At 46.0% G+C, this 19,974-nt stretch overlaps 1 protein-coding gene and 1 long non-coding RNA gene across 5 annotated transcripts in view; one reads left to right on the top strand and one right to left on the bottom strand.

The window, feature by feature from the left end:
• SLC38A1 (solute carrier family 38 member 1) overlaps positions 1-16,156 on the bottom strand; it is a 67,866-nt gene extending 51,710 nt beyond the window's left edge. Inside the window, exon 1 of one of the 2 annotated variants that reach the window (XM_084623438.1) lies at positions 16,027-16,156. The gene's annotated coding sequence lies outside the window, so the exon portion shown is untranslated. The remainder of the gene's footprint in view (positions 1-16,026) is intronic. The other variant, XM_084623439.1, reaches the window with a different exon arrangement.
• A 515-nt stretch (positions 16,157-16,671) lies between these two features.
• LOC311518040 overlaps positions 16,672-19,974 on the top strand; it is a 39,167-nt gene continuing 35,864 nt past the window's right edge. For 2 of the 3 annotated variants that reach the window (XR_014710867.1, XR_014710868.1), the window contains exon 1: positions 16,672-16,804. This is a non-coding gene — a long non-coding RNA (uncharacterized lncRNA). The remainder of the gene's footprint in view (positions 16,805-19,974) is intronic. The other variant, XR_014710869.1, reaches the window with a different exon arrangement.

Below are 19,974 nucleotides of genomic sequence, written 5' to 3'. Positions count from 1 at the left end.
ACCTCAAGGCATCCCTGATCCTTATGGCCCTGTGCTGTGCCCCTCTAATAATCCTGGTCTCTGGCTGTTCAAATTAAGCCTCCAGGCGCTGAGCCGCAGAGGTCCAGCCCTGAGTGAAGCTTTCACCCTTCCCTTCACAAACCTTATGGACCATACAGCACACAGCTATAAGCATAGGAATATTGTCATCGGCCAGGTCCAGCCTCCCATATAGGCAGTGTCAGTGGGCCTTTAAACAGCCAAAAGCACACTCAACAGTCATTCTGCACTTACTCAGCCTTTTGTTGAACCGCTCCTTGCTGCTGTCAAGGTGCCCTGTCAAGGTTCCTTCCCCACTCTGAACTCTAGGGTACAGATGTGGGGAACTGCATGAAAGACCCTCTAAGCTTATTTTTACCAGCTTAGGTTAAAAACTTCCCCAAGGTACAAACTTTGCCTTATCCTTGAACAGTATGCTGCCACCACCAAGCGTTTTAAACAAAGAACAGGGAAAGAGACCACTTGGAGACGTCTTCCCCCAAAATATCCCCCCCCCAAGTTCTACACCCCCTTTCCTGGGGAAGGCTTGATAATAATCCTCACCAATTGGTACAGGTGAACACAGACCCAAACCCTTGGCTCTTAAGAACAGTGAAAAATCAATCAGGTTCTTAAAAGAAGAATTTTAATTAAAGAAAAAGTAAAAGAATCACCTCTGTAAAATCAGGATGGTAAATACCTTATAGGGTAATCAGATTCAAAACATAGAGAATCCCTCTAGGCAAAACCTTAAATTACAAAAAGATACAAAAACAGGAATATACATTCCATCCAGCACAGCTTATTTTACAAGCCATTAAACAAAAGAAAATCTAACGCATTTTCTAGCTAGATTACTTACTAACTTAACAGGAGTTGGAAGGCTTGCATTTCTGATCTGTTCCCGGTAAAAGCATCACACAGACAGACAGAACTGTTCCATCCCCTCCAGATTTGAAAGTACCTTGTCCCCTCATTGGTCATTTTGGGTCAGTTGCCAGTGAGGTTACCTTACCTCCTTACCCTTTACAGGTGAAAGGGTTTTGCCTCTGGCCAGGAGGGATTTTATAGCACTGTATACAGAAAGGTGGTTACCCTTTCCTTTATATTTATGACATGCCCTGTGAATGGCTTCATAAGCCATGGCATTAAGGGGTAGGCAGGGTCTCCCAGGATCGACTTCCCCCTACGGTGATCATCTGGTCCAGGAAGAAAATTCCTACTTGCAGCTTGCAGCTTCCTGAACAGGCCAGTTTTCCGAAAGATGCATGTGTCATGCACCTTTCCTGACCAGCCTGCGTTAATACCCATGAAACATGCACAGTGATCTACAAGCACCTGGAGAACCATAGAGAAATACCCCTTCCGATTAATGTACTCGGTGGCTAGGTGGTTTGATGCCAGAATTGGAATATGCATGCCATCTATCGCCCCTCTGCAGTTAGGGAAGCCCATTTGTGCAAAGCCATCCACAATCTCATGCACGTTGCCCAGAGTCACGGTCTTTCGGAGCAGGATGCAACTAATGGCCCTGCACACTTCCGTCAACACAAGTCAAATGGTCGACTTTCCTGCTCCGAACTGGTTAGCGACCGATTGGTAGCAGTCTGGAGTAGCCAGCTTCCACAGTTTTGCAATCGCCATGCACTTCTCCAGCGACAGGGCAACTCTCATTCTCGTGTCCTTGTGCTGTAGTTGCTGGGGTGAGCTCAACACACAGTCCCATGAATGTGGCTTTCCTCATTCGAAAGTTCTGCAGCCACTGCTCTTCATCCCAGACATGCATGACTATGTGATCCCACTACTCAGTGCTTGTTTCCCAAGCCCAAAAGCGGTGTTCCACTGTGGTAAGCACCTCCGTGAATGCCACAAGCAATCTCATGTCGTAGCTAGTACGCGTGGCGAGATCAATATCGCACTCCCCTTGCCTTTGTGGTTTAAGGAATAACTCCACTGCCACTCATGACGTGTTAGTGAGAGCGAGCAGCATATTGGTCAACAGTGCGGGATCCATTCCTGTAGACTGAAGAGGCAGAGCGTGCAGTACACAAACCATTGAAAGATGGTGCCAAATGCAAATGGAAGAACAAGAATTGTTGGAATGCAAAGCAATGCATTACGGGGTATTGGGACAGGATCCAGGATGCCCCGTGACCCCCTCCACCTTCCCACAACTCTTAGCGGCAGAAGAGGAAGAGATGCTCTGTGGGATAGCTGCCCAGTGTGCACCGCTCCGAATATCACTGCAAGTGCCACAAGTGTGAACACGCTATTGCGCAGGCAGCTGACAGTGTGAACACACAATAGCGGTTTCCCTTCAGCGCTCTCTGAATGGCGCTGTAACTGCCGGTGATGTAACTCTGCCAGTGTAGACATACCCTAAGGATAAAATCAGAGGCAACAGATGGAGACAGACGGGGAAGTCAAGGGACCAATGAGTCAATATTGGTAAGCATGATAGACATTGGTCTCAGCACAACAGAAGTCTAACCATTGTGAGTTTTGGTAGACATCATGGCAAAGAAGAATGTTTAAGTAGGGATTTGAAGGAGAACAGTGAAGTGCTTTGCAGATGTTTACAGGGACATTTGTGGGTGGAGCAGCATAGGAGAAAGCACAAAGATGCTTGTTTGAAAGTTTGACAAGTGGACATTGGAGGTTGACATCCTTATTCCATGGGCCTACTGGAGGAAGGAGTCAACCTACTGATCCTGAATGAGAGATGACAAGTAGGGTAGGGATAGGCCACGAAGATCTTGAAAGTGAAAAGTGTCCACACAAAGGTTTGCCCAAGTTTGACTAAAATCAATTTAAAAACGGATTTAAATTAAATTGGTGCAACATTCTCATGCAGACATGACCTTAAGGTCTGTTCTGCAAATACTAGTTAACCAGCACAGACCACAGTACCCTGAGTAGTCCCACTGAAGCATTTGCAGAATTGCCTTTACATTGCCTGTGCTTTAGAAAGTTAGCATTTAGTAATCCCAACTAAGTGATGAAATTAAAACTTCACTGAGATGAACAGAGTGCTGGGGAACAGAATTCACAGATCACTGAGGTAAAGCTCACATTCCTTGCTTCTGCTAGTGTTGAGCTAAAGAGCTGCAAATCAGGACTAACAGGGCAGAAGTGCATTGACTGATTTGTGAAGGTTCTCTTAGTAATGAAAAAGCCGAGAACCTTTTTAAAATGAATATTTAGATTATATGGAAAATTGGTTTAACAATATAGGGTGAAATTCTGGCCCCAATGAAATCAATTGACTTCAGAGGGGTCAGAATTTCACCCAGAGACCCTAATCCTGCAACACTGTGTATGTGGGCATATACTTGCACCTTATGGCGGTCCCCATGGGTGCAGGGTCCACCCCATGCTGTAACTTGCAGGATTGGGGCCATAATGCTTATAAGACCACAGTATCTCATCAAGAAGTTCATTCTTAAGTATATAAAAATTCACATTAACATCAACAAAATAACTCAACAGAAATAGAGTCATTCATTCCAACTCAGACAAGGGGCTATTTCTTTCATCAAAACAAACAAATACATGAATTTTCAAACAAGAGTTATGAGGCACTATGGACTCTAGAGGACAGATAAGAACTGGAAGTCTCGAGACCTGTATTCTTGGCCTGACTGCCATTAACTCATTGTGAGTCTTTGGGCAAGTGACAACTATCTAATCCTTAGTATCTCTATCTGTAAAATGAGGATAATACTAACACTTATTCAGCTTTGTAAAGTGCTTTGCAATCCACAGTTGAAAGATGCTATATAAGGGCAAAGTGTTATTATTCTCCCAAGCAAACTCCAGAACTTCCTTGTTTAATAACCAAGGAAACATAAGACTAGTCTATGCTTAAAAATTTTGCTGGTGGTATAGCAATCCCAGTACAGTTATACTAGCAAAATCTTCCTAGGTTAGACATGGCTTATATCAGCAAAAAAGTGTTTTTGCTGATATATCTTATACTGGTTTGGAGAGTGAAATACTGGCAAAATACTTTTATGCTGCTATAGCTGCATCCACACTAGGACTTTAGCTAGCATAAAAATATCCAAAACTCACATAGCTAATCAACATTGCTAAACTGGCATAAATGTCTAGTGTAGACCTGGCCTTTTTCTTAACTCTCAAAGATATGAACAATAATCTGATTGGTAACTAAGCAATTCCAATTCCCAATTCCAGCCATTACCTATGTTCCCACTCCATGCCTAACCTCCAAAAAAAGTAAAGCAGTGTTCTAATTGGTACTAATGAAAATTAAAAAGAAAAAAGAAAATTAGCCCAAGAAATAAGATTTCTTCCCTTCACATAGCACTCTTCCACCCTGCTGAATAAAACAATCCTCTGTGGTGTAATTGCCCCTGAGAGTAAGCCCTGGTCTACACTAGGAGTTGAGGTCAAATTTAGCAGCATTAAATCAATTTAACCCTGCACCCGTCCATTCGACGAAGCCCGTTTTTTCGACTTAAAGGGCTCTTAAAATCGATTTCTTTACTCCACCCCCGACAAGGGGATTAGCGCTGAAATCGGTCTTGCCGGGTCAAATTTGGGGTAGTGTGGATGCAATTCGACGGTATTGGCCTCCAGGAGCTATCCCAGAGTGCTCCATTGTGACAGCACTCTCAACTCAGATGCACTGGCCAGGTAGACAGGAAAAGGCCCGTGAACTTTTGAATCTCATTTCCTGTTTGGCCAGCGTGGCAAGCTGCAGGTGAGTGCAGAGCTAATCAGCAGAGGTGGCCATGCAGAATTCATCAGCAGAGGTGACCATGATGGAGTCCCAGAATCGCAAAAGAGCTCCAGCATGGACCGAATGGGAGGTACGGGATTGCTGTATGGGAAGAGGAATCCGTGCTATCAGAACTCCGTTCCAGTTTTCGAAATGCCAAAACATTTGTCAAAATCTCCCAGGGCATGAAGGACAGAGGCCATAACAGGGACCCGAAGCAGTGCCGCGTGAAACTTAAGGAGCTGAGGCAAGAAAACCAGAGAGGCAAACAGCAGCTCCGGGTCAGAGCCCCAAACATGCCGCTCCTATGATGAGCTGCATGCCATTTTAGGGGGTTCAGCCACCACTACCCCAATTGTGTGCTTTGACTCCTTCAATGGAGAGGGAGGCAACACGGAAGCAGGTTTTGGGGATGAGGAAGATGATGATGAGGAGGTTGTAGATAGCTCACAGCAAGCAAGCAGAGAAACCGGTTTTCCTGACAGCCAGGAACTGTTTCTCACCCTGGAACTGGAGCCAGTACCCCCCCAAAACCCACCCAAGGCTGCCTCCTGGACCCGGCAGGTGGAGAAGGGACCTCCGGTGAGTGTACCTTTTAAAATACTATACATGGTTTAAAAGCAAGCATGTGAAAGGATTAATTTGCCCTGGCATTCGCGGCTCTCCTGGATGTACTCTCAAAGCCTTTGCAAAAGGTTTCTGGGGAGGGCAGCCTTATTGCATCCTCCATGGTAGGACATTTTACCACTCCAGGCCAGTAACACGTACTCGGGAATCATTGTAGAACAAAGCATTGCAGTGTATGTTTGCTGGCGTTCAAACAACATCCGTTCTTTATCTCTCTGTGTTATCCTCAGGAGAGTGAGGTATCACTCATGGTCAACTGGTTGAAATAGGGTGCTTTTCTTCAAGGGACACTCAGAGGTGCCCGTTCCTGCTGGGCTGTTTGCCTGTGGCTGAACAGAAATGTTCCCCACTGTTAGCCATGGGAGGGGGGAGGGTTGAGGGGGTAGCCACGCGGTGGGGGGAGGCAAAATGCAACCTTGTAATGAAAGCACATGTGCTATGTATGTAAGGTTAACAGCAAGGTTTACCCTGAAAGTGTGTAGCCACTGTTTTATAAAATGTGTCTTTTTAAATACCGCTGTCCCTTTTTTTTTCTCCACTAGCTGCATGTGTTTCAATGATCACAGGATCTTCTCCTTCCCAGAGGCTAGTGAAGATTAGAAAGAAAAAAAAACGCACTCGTGATGAAATGTTCTCTGAGCTCATGCTGTCCTCCCACACTGATAGAGCACAGACGAATGCATGGAGGCAGACAATGTCACAGTGCAGGAAAGCACAAAATGAACGCAAGGAGAGGTGGCGGGCTGAAGAGAGTAAGTGGCGGGCTGCAGATGATAGGTGGCGGCAGCATGATGAAAGGAGGCAGGATTCAATGCTGAGGCTTCTGGAGGATCAAACTAATATGCTCCAGTGTGTGGTTGAGCTGCAGGAAAGGAAGTTGGAGCACAGACCGCCGCTACAGCCCCTGTGTAACCAACCGCCCTCCTCCCCAAGTTCCATAGCCTCTTCACCCAAGAACGCGGTGGGGGGGCCTCCGGCCACCCAGCCACTCTACCCCAGGGGATTGCCCAAGCAACAGAAGGCTGGCATTCAGTAAGTTTTAAAGTTTAAAAGTGCTGTGTGGCCTTGTCCTTCCCTCCTCCACCACCCCACGCGGTGCCTCCCTCCTCCACCACCCCTCCTGGGCTACCTTGACAGTTATCCCCCTATTTGTGTGATGAATTAATAAAGAATGCATGAATGTGAAGCAACAATGACTTTATTGCCTCTGCAAGCGGTTATAGAAGGGGGGAGGGGAGGGTGGTTAGCTTACAGGAAAATAGAGTGAACCCGGGGGCTGGTTTTCATCAAGAAGATACCAACAGAACTTTCACACCGTAGCCTGGCCAATCATGAAACTGGTCTTCAAAGCTTCTCTGATGTACACCGCGCCTTCCTGTGCTCTTCTAACCGCCCTGGAGTCTGGCTGCGCATAACCAGCGGCCAGGCGATTTGCCTCAACCTCCAACCCCGCCATAAACGTCTCCCCCTTACTCTCACAGATATTGTGGAGCGCACAGCAAGCAGTAATAACAATGGAATATTCGCAAAAAGAAAAGGAGTACTTGTGGCACGTTAGAGACTAACCAATTTATTTGAGCATAAGGTTTCGTGAGCTACAGCTCACTTCATCGGATGCATACTGTGGAAAGTATAGAAGATCTTTTTATACACACAAAGCATGAAAAAATGGGTGTTTACCACTACAAAAGGTTTTCTCTCCCCTCACCCCACTCTCCTGCTGGTAATAGCTTATCTAAAGTGATCACTCTCCTTACAATGTGTATGATAATCAAATTGGGCCATTTCCAGCACAAATCCAGGTCCGTCCCCCCCCCCCCCCAACCCACTCTCCTATTGGTAATAGCTTATCTAAAGTGATCACTCTCCTTACAATGTGTATGATAATCAAGGTGGGCCATTTCCAGCACCCCGCCCCCCCCCCCCCAGACATTCTTGTTAAACCCTGGATTTGTGCTGGAAATGGCCCAACTTGATTAGCATACACATTGTAAGGAGAGTGATCACTTTAGATAAGCTATTACCAGCAGGAGAGTGGGGTGAGGGGAGAGAAAACCTTTTGTAGTAGTAAACACCCATTTTTTTATGCTTTGTGTGTATAAAAAGATCTTCTATAATTTCCACAGTATGCATCCGATGAAGTGAGCTGTAGCTCACGAAAGCGTATGCTCAAATAAATTGGTTAGTCTCTAAGGTGCCACAAGTACTCCTTTTCTTTTTGCGAATACAGACTAACACGGCTGTTACTCTGAAACCTGTCAATGGGAATATTGGTTTCGCTGAGGTCAAAGCGAGTCAGTAAACTGCGCCAGCACACTTTTAAACATCCAAATGCACATTCTACCATCATTCTGCACTTGCTCAGCCTGTAGTTGAACAGCTCCTGACTACTGTCCAGGGTGCCTGTGTATGACTTCATGAGCCATGGCATTAAGGGGTAGGCTGGGTCCCCAAGGATAACTATTGGCATTTCAACACCCCCAACGGTTATTTTCTGGTCTGGGAATAAAGTCCCTTCCTGCAGCTTTTGAAACAGACCAGAGTTCCTGAAGATGCGAGCATCATGTACCTTTCCCGGCCATCCCACGCTGATGTTGGTGAAACATCCCGTGTGATCCACCAGTGCTTGCAGAACCACTGAAAAGTACCCCTTGTGGTTTATGTACTCTCCGGCTTGGTGCTCCGGTGCCAAGATAGGGATATGGGTTCCGTCTATGGCCCCACCACAGTTAGGGAATCCCATTGCAGCAAAGTCATCCACTATGACCTGCACATTTCCCAGAATCACTACCCTTGATATCAGCAGATCTTTGATTGTGTTGGCTATTTGCATCACAGCAGCCCCCACAGTAAATTTGCACACTCCAAATTGATTCCCAACTGACCGGTAGCTGTCTGGCGTTGCAAACTTCCGAAGGGCTATCGCCACTCACTTCTCAATTGTGAGGGCTGCTCTCATCTTGGTATTCTGGTGCTTCAGGGCAGGGGAAAGCAAGTCACAAAGTTCCATGAAAGTGCCCTTACGCATGCGAAACTTTCACAGCCACTGGGAATCGTCCCAGACCTGCAACACTATGCGGTTCCACCAGTCTGTGCTTGTTTCCCAGGCCCAGATTTGGCGTTCCACGGCATGAACCTGCCCCATTAGCACCATGATGCCCACATTGCCAGGGCCCGTGCTTTGAGAGAAGTCTGTGTCCATGTCCTCATCACTCTTGTCACCGCACTGATGTTGCCTACTCGCCCGGTTTCGCTTTGGCAGGTTCTGATGCTGCATATACTGCTGGATAATGCACGTGGTGTTTAATGTGCTCCTAATTGCCAAAGTGATCTAAGCGTGCTCCATGCTTGGCGTGGTATGGCATCTGCAAGGAAAAAAGGCGCAGAACGATTGTCTGCCGTTGGTCTGATGGAGGGAGGGGAGACTGATGACATGGCTTACAGGGTTGGCTTATAGGGAAATAAAATCAACAAAAGGGGTGGCTTTACATCAAGGAGAAACAAAAACAACTGTCACACAGAATGGCCCCCTCAAGGATTGAACTCAAAATCTGGGGTTTAGCAGGCCATTGTTCAACCCACTGAGCTATCCCTTCCCCCCATATTCCAGGCAGGACTGAGTCTCCATTAAACTTTTCAAGGTGCCCCTGACAGACCTCACCAAAACGATTGTCGGGCATTGATTTCACAGAGGGAGGAAGAGAAGGGATGGGGGGAGCAAATGAATACAAAACAAATCTGGTCTATTTCTTGTTTTGATCCACTCCATCTACCTTTTACATCTTTGGCTGGCAGCAGACGGTGCAGTAGGACTGCTAGCCATCCTCATCTCCTGGCTGCTCGTCAGAAGACGGTGCAATAGGACTACTAGCCATTCTCATCTCCTGGCTGCTTGCCAGAAGATGGTGCAATAGGACTGTCGGTAGGACTAAAGAGAATGACCTGGTCGAGTCACTCCTATTTCAGTCCCTGTGCCCATGTCTGCCCAGGTGCTCCTGACCGACCTTACCAAGGCGTCCAAGAGCACCTAGGACATGAAGATGATGGTTATCAGGTCTATTGCACCGTCTGCTGCCACAAGGCAATGAGCTGCTGCTGTGTAGCAATGCTGGACCGCGTCTGCCAGCACTCAGGAGATGTACGGTGACAGTGTGCTGAGCGGGCTCCATGCTTGCCGTGGTATGGCGTCTGCACAGGTAACCCAGGAAAAAAGGCACAAAACGATTATCTGCCGTTGCTTTCACGGAGGGAGGGAAGGAGGGAGGGCCTGACAACATGTACCCAGAACCACCCGTGACAATGTTTTTGCTCCACTAGGCATTGGGATCTCAACCCAGAATTCCAATGGGCGGCGGAGATTGTGGGAAAGCTACCCACAGTGCAATGCTCCAGAAGTCGACGCTAGTCTCGGTACTCTGAAAGCACTCCGCTGAGTTAATGCACTTAATGCACTTAGAGCATTTTGTGTGGGGACACACACAATCGACTATACAAAAACGATTTCTAAAAAACTGACTTCTATAAATTCGATCTAATTTCGTAGTGTAGACATATCCTCTGACTTGTATCCTGAAGTCTCTATGTGATTGGACTGGAAGCTTGCCTTTGTCTTTAGACAACCCATGACATATCTTGAAAAACCTATTACGGATAATTTGCTTACACTTTGCTGCTCACAGAAGAACACCATTGCCTTGAAAATTATAGAAAAGGATTATAATTTGTCAGATTTTAAAAGTAGGATTGACAGATGAGCATGAGTGGATATGCCCTTCTTTTTCTCAAGGATATTGAGAATCTCACAGACTGTCAAAACCTGTCAGGCAAAGAATTCAAGCCATTTTCTTTACTGTCTTCTAACAGAATCCCTGCAACTCCAGTTTCCTGGATTGTCTAAATATCATAACACTAGAGATGGGTTTAACTCTTCTGAAAAGTCTAGGTATTTGGAAAAACAAAACCCAATGTAAACAGTCCCATTGTATCTCACTACCCAATAGAAGCATGAACCAGCTCTGGTGGTTCTTCTAAATTATGTATTTCAGAAAATACCTCTCCTGAAAGTGGCACTTTTGGCATTAATGTCACCACAGCAAGAGATAAAAGTGATTGCTTGATGCTGTGGCATCATTCACTGAAATACTCCTTTAACTGACAGTTCTTCCTCAAATAACATAATTCAAAATGGTGACCTCAGAGCCTACTTCCTGAGAAGCAGGCGAGGTATTTGAGAGGTATTTGCAGCTGAGTGGCTTGTGTGCTTTCACCTCTGGACAGGACTTTCTTCACAGTCACATGGTCTTGCACAGATTCATTGTGGAGTTCCCAGTAATCAAATTGTCCTTTAGTGTTGTGATAGGACATTAAACCTCTAAGATACAATTAGTAGTTTTAACTACAGAACTCAAGATAATTTGCTTGAAAGCTGAAATTTGATTCACTTTTCTGTTCATAGATATGGTTGGTAATCTTGTGAAGAATTCCTCTGTGAAGTTTACTAAAGCTATCAGAATCCAGAGCTTGAGTTTCACACAAATTGCTTCCTGTACAAAAAGACTTGAGATGTGATATGTGTTTTTCCTTTTGCCCATACCTTTGGGTGTTCTTTGAAAGGAACAGCAATATGACCAGTAAGAGTCCAAGGATATAAATAATGAAACAATGAGTTTTAAATTGTGTGTATGGAGGACATGATAACGAAGTTTGGAAAGAGATGCTATAATGAGGAACAGAGGTATAGAGACTATTCTTTGCCTGTGTCACATAATCGTCTAGACTCCCATGGACTGTAATACCTTGGTCTAATTTCAGTTGTTGTGTTTAGTGTGGGGGTGCTGGTGGTGTAGGTAGCTTGTGATATACAGGTCAGATTAGGTGATCTGGTGGTCCTTTCTGTGCCTAAACTCTATGACTAGTGAAGTGGTTCTCAACCTTTGCCATATTGTGACCTTGTGTTACAACAGGAAAAACTTTCAGGTTCCCCTGCTCCGTAATTTTTGGGATGCCTCCTTTTCATCCAGCAATAAAGAAAAGGAGGATGGTCATGACTCCCTGAAGTCTGGTTGCAACCTTCCCCCACCAAACTGAGAAACCATGGTCTGCAGATTTGAGCACAGGACGGTAACTAAAAAATCACCAAGGTCTATTTCTGACTCTCTCACTGACTTACGGCTTGGCCTGAGGCAACTCATTGAAAGATAAATCAAAAAAGGGAAAACAGATTTAGGTACAGATTAGTTCTGAGCCCTCAGCAATCAAGCTATAAGGAGCATTCAGCACAGAAATACATTTTAACTTTTTTCTCATTATTGTTTCCTGTGAAATCCTCTTAATATTTCCATTTTGCTGAAGAGATCTCAGAATGCAACCTCACAAATCTCTAAAATCTCATTTCAAACCATGGATTCCATAATAATTGTGAAATTACAGAATGATAAATTGTGGAATACCACCAATAAAACATGAAGTAAGTACCAAGAGGATTCACAAAGGGGAAAAGGTTATTTAAAATTTAATTTGCTGCTAAATGTGCTGATAGATTCTTTAGTAAGGATCTGTCTGCACAGAAATCTGTTCTTAATTCAATTTTTTGTTTTCTTTTTGTAGTACACCTGTATCTTCTTTCTATCAGTTTCCTCATCTGTAATATAGGAAAAATAATTTTTATATGCCGATCTCACAGAGATAGTGTGAGGGTTAATTGGAAAATGCCTGGAAGGCATTTTGAAAATGAAAAGATCATCACAAAGAAGATCAGCTGTTCAAACTTCTTGTATTGGATTTAGATTATAATAATACAAGATATGTAAGAAAATGTAACTTTAGCTTTTCATTTAGATTTAGAATATTTAAATCTTTCCACACCACAGAGGGTTCTACTAGCTGACCCAACAGTAGGGTTGTCAACTTTCTAATTGCACAAAACCAAACACCCTTGCCCCGCCCCTGCCCCCAGGCCCTTCTCTGAGACCCCGCCCCTGCTCACTCCATCCCCCCTCCCTCTGTCACTTGCTCTCCCCCACCCTCACTCATTTTCACTGGACTGGGGCAGGGGGTTGGGGTGTGGGAGGAGGTGAGGGGTCTGACTGGGGGTGCAGGCTCTGGGCTGGGGCCGAGGAATTTTGGAGTGTGGGAGGGGGCTCAGGGCTGGGGCAGGGTGTGGGCTCCAGCTGGGGGTCTGGGCCCTGGGGTGGGGCTGGGGATGAGGGGTTTGAGGTGTAAGAGGGGGCTCTGGGCTGGAGCCGAGGGGTTCAGAATGTGGAAGGGAACTCTGGGCTGGGGCAGGGGGCTGGGGTGCGAGCTCTGGTTGGGGGTGTGGGCCCTGGACTCTGGCTGTGGAGTTTGGGGTGCTGGAGGGGGCTCAGGGCTGGGGTTTAGGGTGCAGTATGGTATGCGGGCTCCAGGAGGAAGTTTGGATGTGGGAGGGGGCTCAGGGCTGGGGCAGGGAGTTGGGGTGCAGGACGGAGTTTGGAGAGAAAGCTCTGGCCAGAAGGTGCTTACCTCAGGAGGCTCCTGGAAGCAGCTGGCATGTCCGGCTCCAAGGTGGAGGGGCCAAGGGGCTCTGTGCACTGCCTGCGCCTGCAGGCGCCACCCCTGCAGCTCCCATTGGCCATAGTTCCTAGCCAATGGGAGCTGTGGAGCCAGCACTTGCGCTTGGGGCGGGGGCAGTGTGCAGAGCCCCCATGGCCACCTCTGCACCTAGGAGCCAAATGTGCCTGCCACTTCCGGGAGCCACACAAAGCCAGGGCAGGCAAGGAGCTTGCCTTAGCCCTGCTGACCAGACTTTTAGCAGCCTGGTCAGCAGAGCTGACCAGAGCTGCTGGGGGCTCTTTTCGACCTGGTGTTCCGGTTGAAAACCAGATGCCTTGCAACCCTACGCAACAGACCAAATTTGCTTTCCATCCATTATGTTTGCTTTCCAACTGATTCTTTGGTTCACAATACTACTTTATGTAAACAGGACTGAAGATCAATCATGTGAAAGAGAGTCCCTTAAAAATAAATTAAAACACTTTTTACTTAAAATAATGTTTTCCTGCATAATGTATATTTTAAAAGATTATGTTTACTTAGGCTTATATGCTAGCTTCTCCTGTGAAGGAATGAGCAAAACCACCTTAGAACTGCAAAAATGAGGTGAAAATGTGGTAACACAGGACAATCCCACTCTCTGCTCAGTCACCACTTTTCCCTATGGGAAAAAGAAGTGGGGAAAAAAGGGGAGTGGCAAGGACACAGAATGGAGGAGTCAAGGAGCAACCTCTCTAAATGACCTGGTCCTCCTCCTATGTGCATTAATGTCCTTGTAAAAAATAGGATTAGGTAATAAAGCACAGATCATCCTCCATGCTCTATGACATCCAGGAGAAAGGGTTCTGAGAGGCACGTGGGATGATGGTTTTCTGCACTTCTTCTTAGGGGTTCATGGGGTCTTGCCTTTGGCTACCCACAGATCCCCGAGCACTATTCAGTCTTGAGAGTCCCCTTTGTCCCATCCATACCAAAACTGGTCCACTGTACAGGACAGAAAATGTACTGGTTTCAGCCACCCTCCTTGGTGTGTAATGGTTCGGGTGAGTGTTCCTTTCTCACATGTTTTTACACAGAAAGTGTTTGAGTCAAATCAGAACTACTTAGTGGAACTGCACCACTTTACATCAAGGGTCCATTGCTCCAACTGAAGTGATTCCTGAGATGTAATGAAGTTCTCTCATTCGATTTTAGTGAGAGGAACAAGCCCCAGGTCTGAATCTGATCCCTTTTGATTATTACTTATTTATTTTTCATTGACAGATGACACAGCTTCCCAGATTGTTTTGAAATTGGTAAAAGTTTGGATTTATAGTACAATGTTCTTTTTGCAAAAACATTTGTTAAATTAAAAAACACTTCTGAGTTAAAAGGATTAATTAAGGGTGTCTCTCATTCTGACCAGTGCTTTAACTTCAGAATAATGATAGGTTCATTTTATGTTGCCTTTCAAGTAATACTACCCCTCACAAAAAATGAATGAGCACCATATAGCAGCAGTCACTATATTCTGAAATATAGGTTAGTAGAAATGCCTAAGAGCAATATGAGCACAGTGGGAAATTGAATAATCTAATTATATCTGGCAGGTTCATACTGTATGACCATCATGCTAGCAGCTGGAAAGGATGGATTTTATTTCAGTTGTCCTTCTAATATCAGATAAACAAAGCACAGGGTTTTATATATGCCACCTCTCTTTTTTCATGAAGGTGATAAATTATAATTACAGTTTGCTTTAATTTACAACCTCAACTTTAAAAACAAATGGAACAAAAACCTTTGGTCTAGAGGAAACCAATTATGGGATAAGAGAAACTAGGCCAACAAAACAGCCCAAAACAATACCAACTAAGCTTCTCCCTTTTAATGGTGATGAAAGCAAAGGTACTAGATTTATTTACATATAGTGGGCTCAGCCTACATTTCTTGCCTACACAAAACTCTCACTGAACTGAATGAGACTATTGGGCATGATTGAAATGCAGGATTAGACAAAAAGCCAGTAATTGTGGGGTTTGATTTATGCATATGAGTGTGTTTCAGATCTACCAGACACACACACATTCACATCATATTTTTAGTTTCTTCCCCAGATGATAGATACTCGTTTTCCCCCCACGACTTAATTTTAAAATGTTACTGCTGCAATCTACCAGCAGGGTTATTAATCAATGGCCATATTTAAAAACAAACACAAAGTCTGGTTTACTGTTAAAGCAGCAACCCTACCAGGGCATTATACACGACTGCAGTGGCTGTAACCAAAAGATAAAATCAACCCCTCCCGTCCCAACATTTCATTCAAAATGAACATCTGGCAGAATTAAAATGCAAATACTCACAATCCAACTGTCCCTGTCCAGACAGAGATGTCTCTGCTTTTCAGGAGAATACTCTGTTTATGTTTCTGCTCCCAAATCTCCCCTAGCCCAATGAATTTCAATAAGAGTTAAAAGATGTATCCCTATTTTACTACCCAATGTCCCTATTTATAGCTTTCAAATGTTGGCGGGAGCGATAGAAACTGAAATCAGAAGTCAAATTACAAATTAAAGCGGGTGGGGGTGCGGGCAAGGGCCATTGAGGGGGGGCAGCCTTTGTGCAGTGACCGTGAGGGACGAAGGATGTCTCTCCCCAAAGGGCCCCTCCCCCGGACTGCATCTCTTCTCCCCATTGTAGTTCTTTTCATTTAAAAGCTACAGCCCGACCCGCGGGCGGGAACGGAAAGGAAACGGAGAGTGAGCGCGAAATGTGCCCGCGGCACGTTCGCCTCCCGCCCGCCGGTTCAGACATCCTGGGGAGAGCCGCGGGGTGGGAAACGTGCTCCTCTTTACTCCCTGCCCGCCACCAGCCCCGCCACGGGCCGCAGCAAAACCCAGCCCCGCCACCCGCGCGCGGCAGACCGGGGACCACGCTGCTTCGCCCGGTCCGCAGGGGCTCCCCTCGGCTGCGGCGCCACCGGCGAGCTCCCCCACCGCAGGGCCCGGAGTCCCAGCCATCCTCAGATAGGGCGACCCCACGTGTCCCGGTTTTATCGGGATCGTTCCGAGTCTGGGGCCCACCCCTACCCGCCGAGCAGTGCGCGCCGCAGCCGCGCATCTCACCTCCGCAGCCAGGGTGGGCTTCGCCTTCAAGGTGTCCCCGCCGCTGTCCTCCGTGGCAGGCGCTGGCCACCGCGGGCTCCGCCGCGTGCGGAGAAGGCCCCGTGGGTTGTGCCCCGCTCGGGAGGAAGGGTCAAAGCGGCGCCTTCTCCTCGCAGCGAGGCGGGCAAGCGGAGCGGGCGGGAGATGCTTAGACGCGACCTTCAGCTGCAGCGTGGACCAGAGAAAGCCGCTTCCTCCTCTTCTTCCCCCTATGGGCTGTAGCACTGCTGAGCAGCTTGCCTCAGAGCTACGAGCCACGCACCAAATAACCCACCCACGCGGCCGAGCTGCGTGTGTCTGTATTCATCGTATTAAAAACCCGGCCCCTCTGGAGTCCAGCCGGCTTCAGACAGGAGCGAGGGCTCCGGCTCCTCTCCCCCTTTGTGCGCACGTCACTGCGGCTCAGAGGCAGCTACCGCCGCCTCCTGCGAGGTGCTGCGGGCCGAGCCCAGAGCATCTCCTGGCCTGCCCCAGGGGCCACGCCAAGAGAGCCGCAGCGGTGTGCTGTCCCAACGAGAGGCAGCTTTTGTGTCTGTGCGCTCCCAGCCCCCGGGCGGTGATAATTGCCGCCAGCGGCTGCAGGTCTTAGAGGCAGAGAGAGCCCACCCGCCAGCCCCACCCCTCCAGGGGGGAACGATGACACAGGTGGAACTGCATTGTGGGAGGATGATGGTGATGGGAGGAACAGCCGGGCCTTGGAGCGAATTCAGGCTGCCTTTGTCTACCGCTGCAACAAGGAGTGAGTATATGGGCTGGATCTGTGCTTGTAGGGCTGCACCCGCAGGTGGGCTCTGTGGCTTAGCCTAGAGATGTAGCCCACTGTCCTTGCTACAATAGCACCCAGTCGTGTTCTGAAAAACAGACAAACCCTTTGTCTGGTTTCCATATCTTGGGACTTAATAATTGTAGCCCTTCCTGCTCCACTATAGAATTGATCCCACTGTACACCCAGGGATGATACACAGAGATAAAGGAAATCTCCATGATTCCATCAGTGTTTTTATTGGCTTCTACAAAATAAGAGAGTGCATTGAGTAATAAATTGTAATACTGTTCATATCCAAATGTTCATACTAATTTCTAATACAGAGAAGTGGGAGAGCATTTAATCTGTGTATGTTATCTGGTTCATTGACCTAGCTCTTCAGTAAATACTAACTGCAAAGTAACATCTTAAGTGAAAGCTCTTCTTCCCTGCAAAGTGACATCTTAAGTGAAAGCTCTTCTTCCCTATGTTTTATGCTTTCTTTGCTTTTCTTGAATTTTTGGTGCTGTGACAGTTTTCTTTCAAGAGGAACCCCTTCCTGCAAGAAGAAACTAATTTATATAAAGATTAGTTTCAAATCCCCAAAATAGCTACAGAAAATTCAACATGTGCTGAAACCAATTTCCCAACTCATTCTACCAAAGTACATACTAAAAGTTTCCCTTTTTCTTGAAATGCTAACACATTTAGGAGAAATAATATGTATATTAAATATACAATTGGCATGACATACTTGGATACCTCACAGATGCTGTTTATAAACTATTGTATCCGCTCATTTCAGTAGTTTCTCAGCCTGAAAAGGAATTTAAGGAATAAAGCAGAAATAAAATTTCATCACCATTAACAAATTTAGATCCAGATCCTATATTCACTGCAACCATGCATACCTTTAGGCATGTAGTCCCATTGATTTCAGTGTGGCCACTCACAGGCTGGAAGTTAAGCTTATGTGTAAGATTGTTCATATGTAACCCATTCACATTACAGGTCCATCTCCACTGCCTGCTGTGATGTTCCACAGAGGATCTGAGTTATTGCAGCTACAGGTTTCAGAGGGGCAGCTGTGTTAGCCTGTATCAGCAAAAGCAATGAGGAGTCCTAATGGCACTTTAGAGATTAACAAATTTATTTGGGCATAAGTTTTCATGGGTTAGAACCCACTTCATCAGATGCATGGAGTGGAAAATACAGGAGCAGGTATAAATACAATTTCAACAATTTCTACCCCACTATCAACCTCAGCCTGGACCAGTCCACACAAGAGGTCCACTTCTTAGACAATACAGTGCTAATAAGCGATGGTCACATAAACACCACCCTATACTGGAAATCTGCTGACCGCTATACTTACCTACATGCCTCCAGCTTTCATCCAGACCACATCACACGACCCATTGTCTACAGCCAAGCTCTAAGATACAACTGCATTTGCTCCGATCCCTCAGACAGAGACAAACACCAACAGGATCTCTATCAAGCATTCTTACAACTACCTGGTGAAGTGAAGAAACAAATTGACAGAGCCAGATGGGTAACCAGAAGTCACCTACTACAAGACAGGCCCAACAAAGAAAATAACAGAATGCCACTAGCCGTCACTTACAGCCCCCAACTAAAACCTCTCCAGCTCATTGTCAAGGATCTACAACCTATCCTGAAGGATGGTCCCTCACTCTCACAGACCTTGAGGGACAGGCCAGTCCTCGCTTACGGACAGCCCCCCAACCTGAAGCAAATACTCACCAGCAACTACACACCACCCAACAAAAACACCAACCTAGGAACCAAACCCTGCAACAAACCCCAGTGCCAACTCTGTCCACATATCTATTCAAGGGACACCATGATAGGACCTAACTACATCAGCCACACCATCAGGGGCTCATTCACCTGCACATCTACCATTGTGATATATGCCGTCATGTGCCTGCAATGTCCCTCTGCCATATACATTGGCCAAACTGGACAGTTTCTACGCAAAAGAATAAATGGACACAAATCTGACATCAGGAACCATAACATTCAAACACCGGTAGGAGAACACTTCAGTCTCCCTGGTCACTCAATAACAGACCTAAAAGTGGTAATCCTTCAACAAAAAAACTTCAAAAACAGACTCCAGCGTGAAACTGCAGAACAGGAATTAATTTGCAAACTGGATGCCATCAGATTAGGCCTGAATAAAGACTGGGAGTGGTTGGGTCATTACAAAACCTAAACCAAATTTCCCCAATACTAATTTCTCCCTACCGTTATTCACACCTTCTTGTCAACTGTCTGAAATGGGCCACTCTCGTTACCACTTCAAAAGTTATTTTTCCTCCTCTGGTATCCTGCTGTCAATTGAATTGTCTCATTAGACTGACTTGACACTTGGTAAGGCAACTCACATCTTTTCATGTATTTATACCTGCTCCTGTATTTTCCACTCCATGCATCTGATGAAGTGGGTTCTATGAAAGCTTATGCCCAAATAAATTGGTTAGTCTCTAAGGTGCCACAAGGACTCCTCATTGTTATTACAGCAACAGAGGCTTTGGCTCTTTAGCTCAGGCTGTAGCACCTCATGCTTTTAGTTCTGGAGGTCCCCAGTTTAACCCTGTGTGTGTCAGCTAAGATGGTGGCTGTCAAACTTGCAGGACTGTGGCTTTAAAATAATAATATTTTGTATGCATGTAACATTTTTCATCAATGGGGCCCAAACTACTTTATATAAATTAAAAATAACACTTACTACTTTACCTCTGCAATGTGCTTTACAAACATTCACTAATTAAGCCTCACAGTATCCTCTGAGGCAGATACACATTATGGTCCCCATTTTACAGATAGGGAAACTGAGGTTAGAGAATAAGTGGCTTGCTCAAAGTCACAAAACAAGGGGGCAGTCTAGAAGCCCTTATGTGAGTAACCTCACTCACTACTGTGATGACCTGCTGGAGTTCCCAGAATTGTGAGTTACTATATTACGCCTCAACCTCAGCAAATGAAAATTTTGCTACTGCTGAGCTATGTGACAACTCCTTGACACACCAACTTGTCTGCCTTACTGGCAAACTCATCAGGACTCTTGCAGTCCAAACCTAGTCTTGCAGGTAAGAAATAGTGAACTCTAACTCCCAAATTCCCTAGAAGCATTT

Source organism: Lepidochelys olivacea (assembly GCF_965140295.1).
Source record: "Lepidochelys olivacea isolate rLepOli2 genome assembly, chromosome: 1".
NCBI lineage: Eukaryota > Metazoa > Chordata > Testudines > Cheloniidae > Lepidochelys > Lepidochelys olivacea.
The sequence above is the reverse complement of the archived record's forward strand: the minus strand, read 5'-3'. Positions and strand labels throughout refer to the sequence as shown.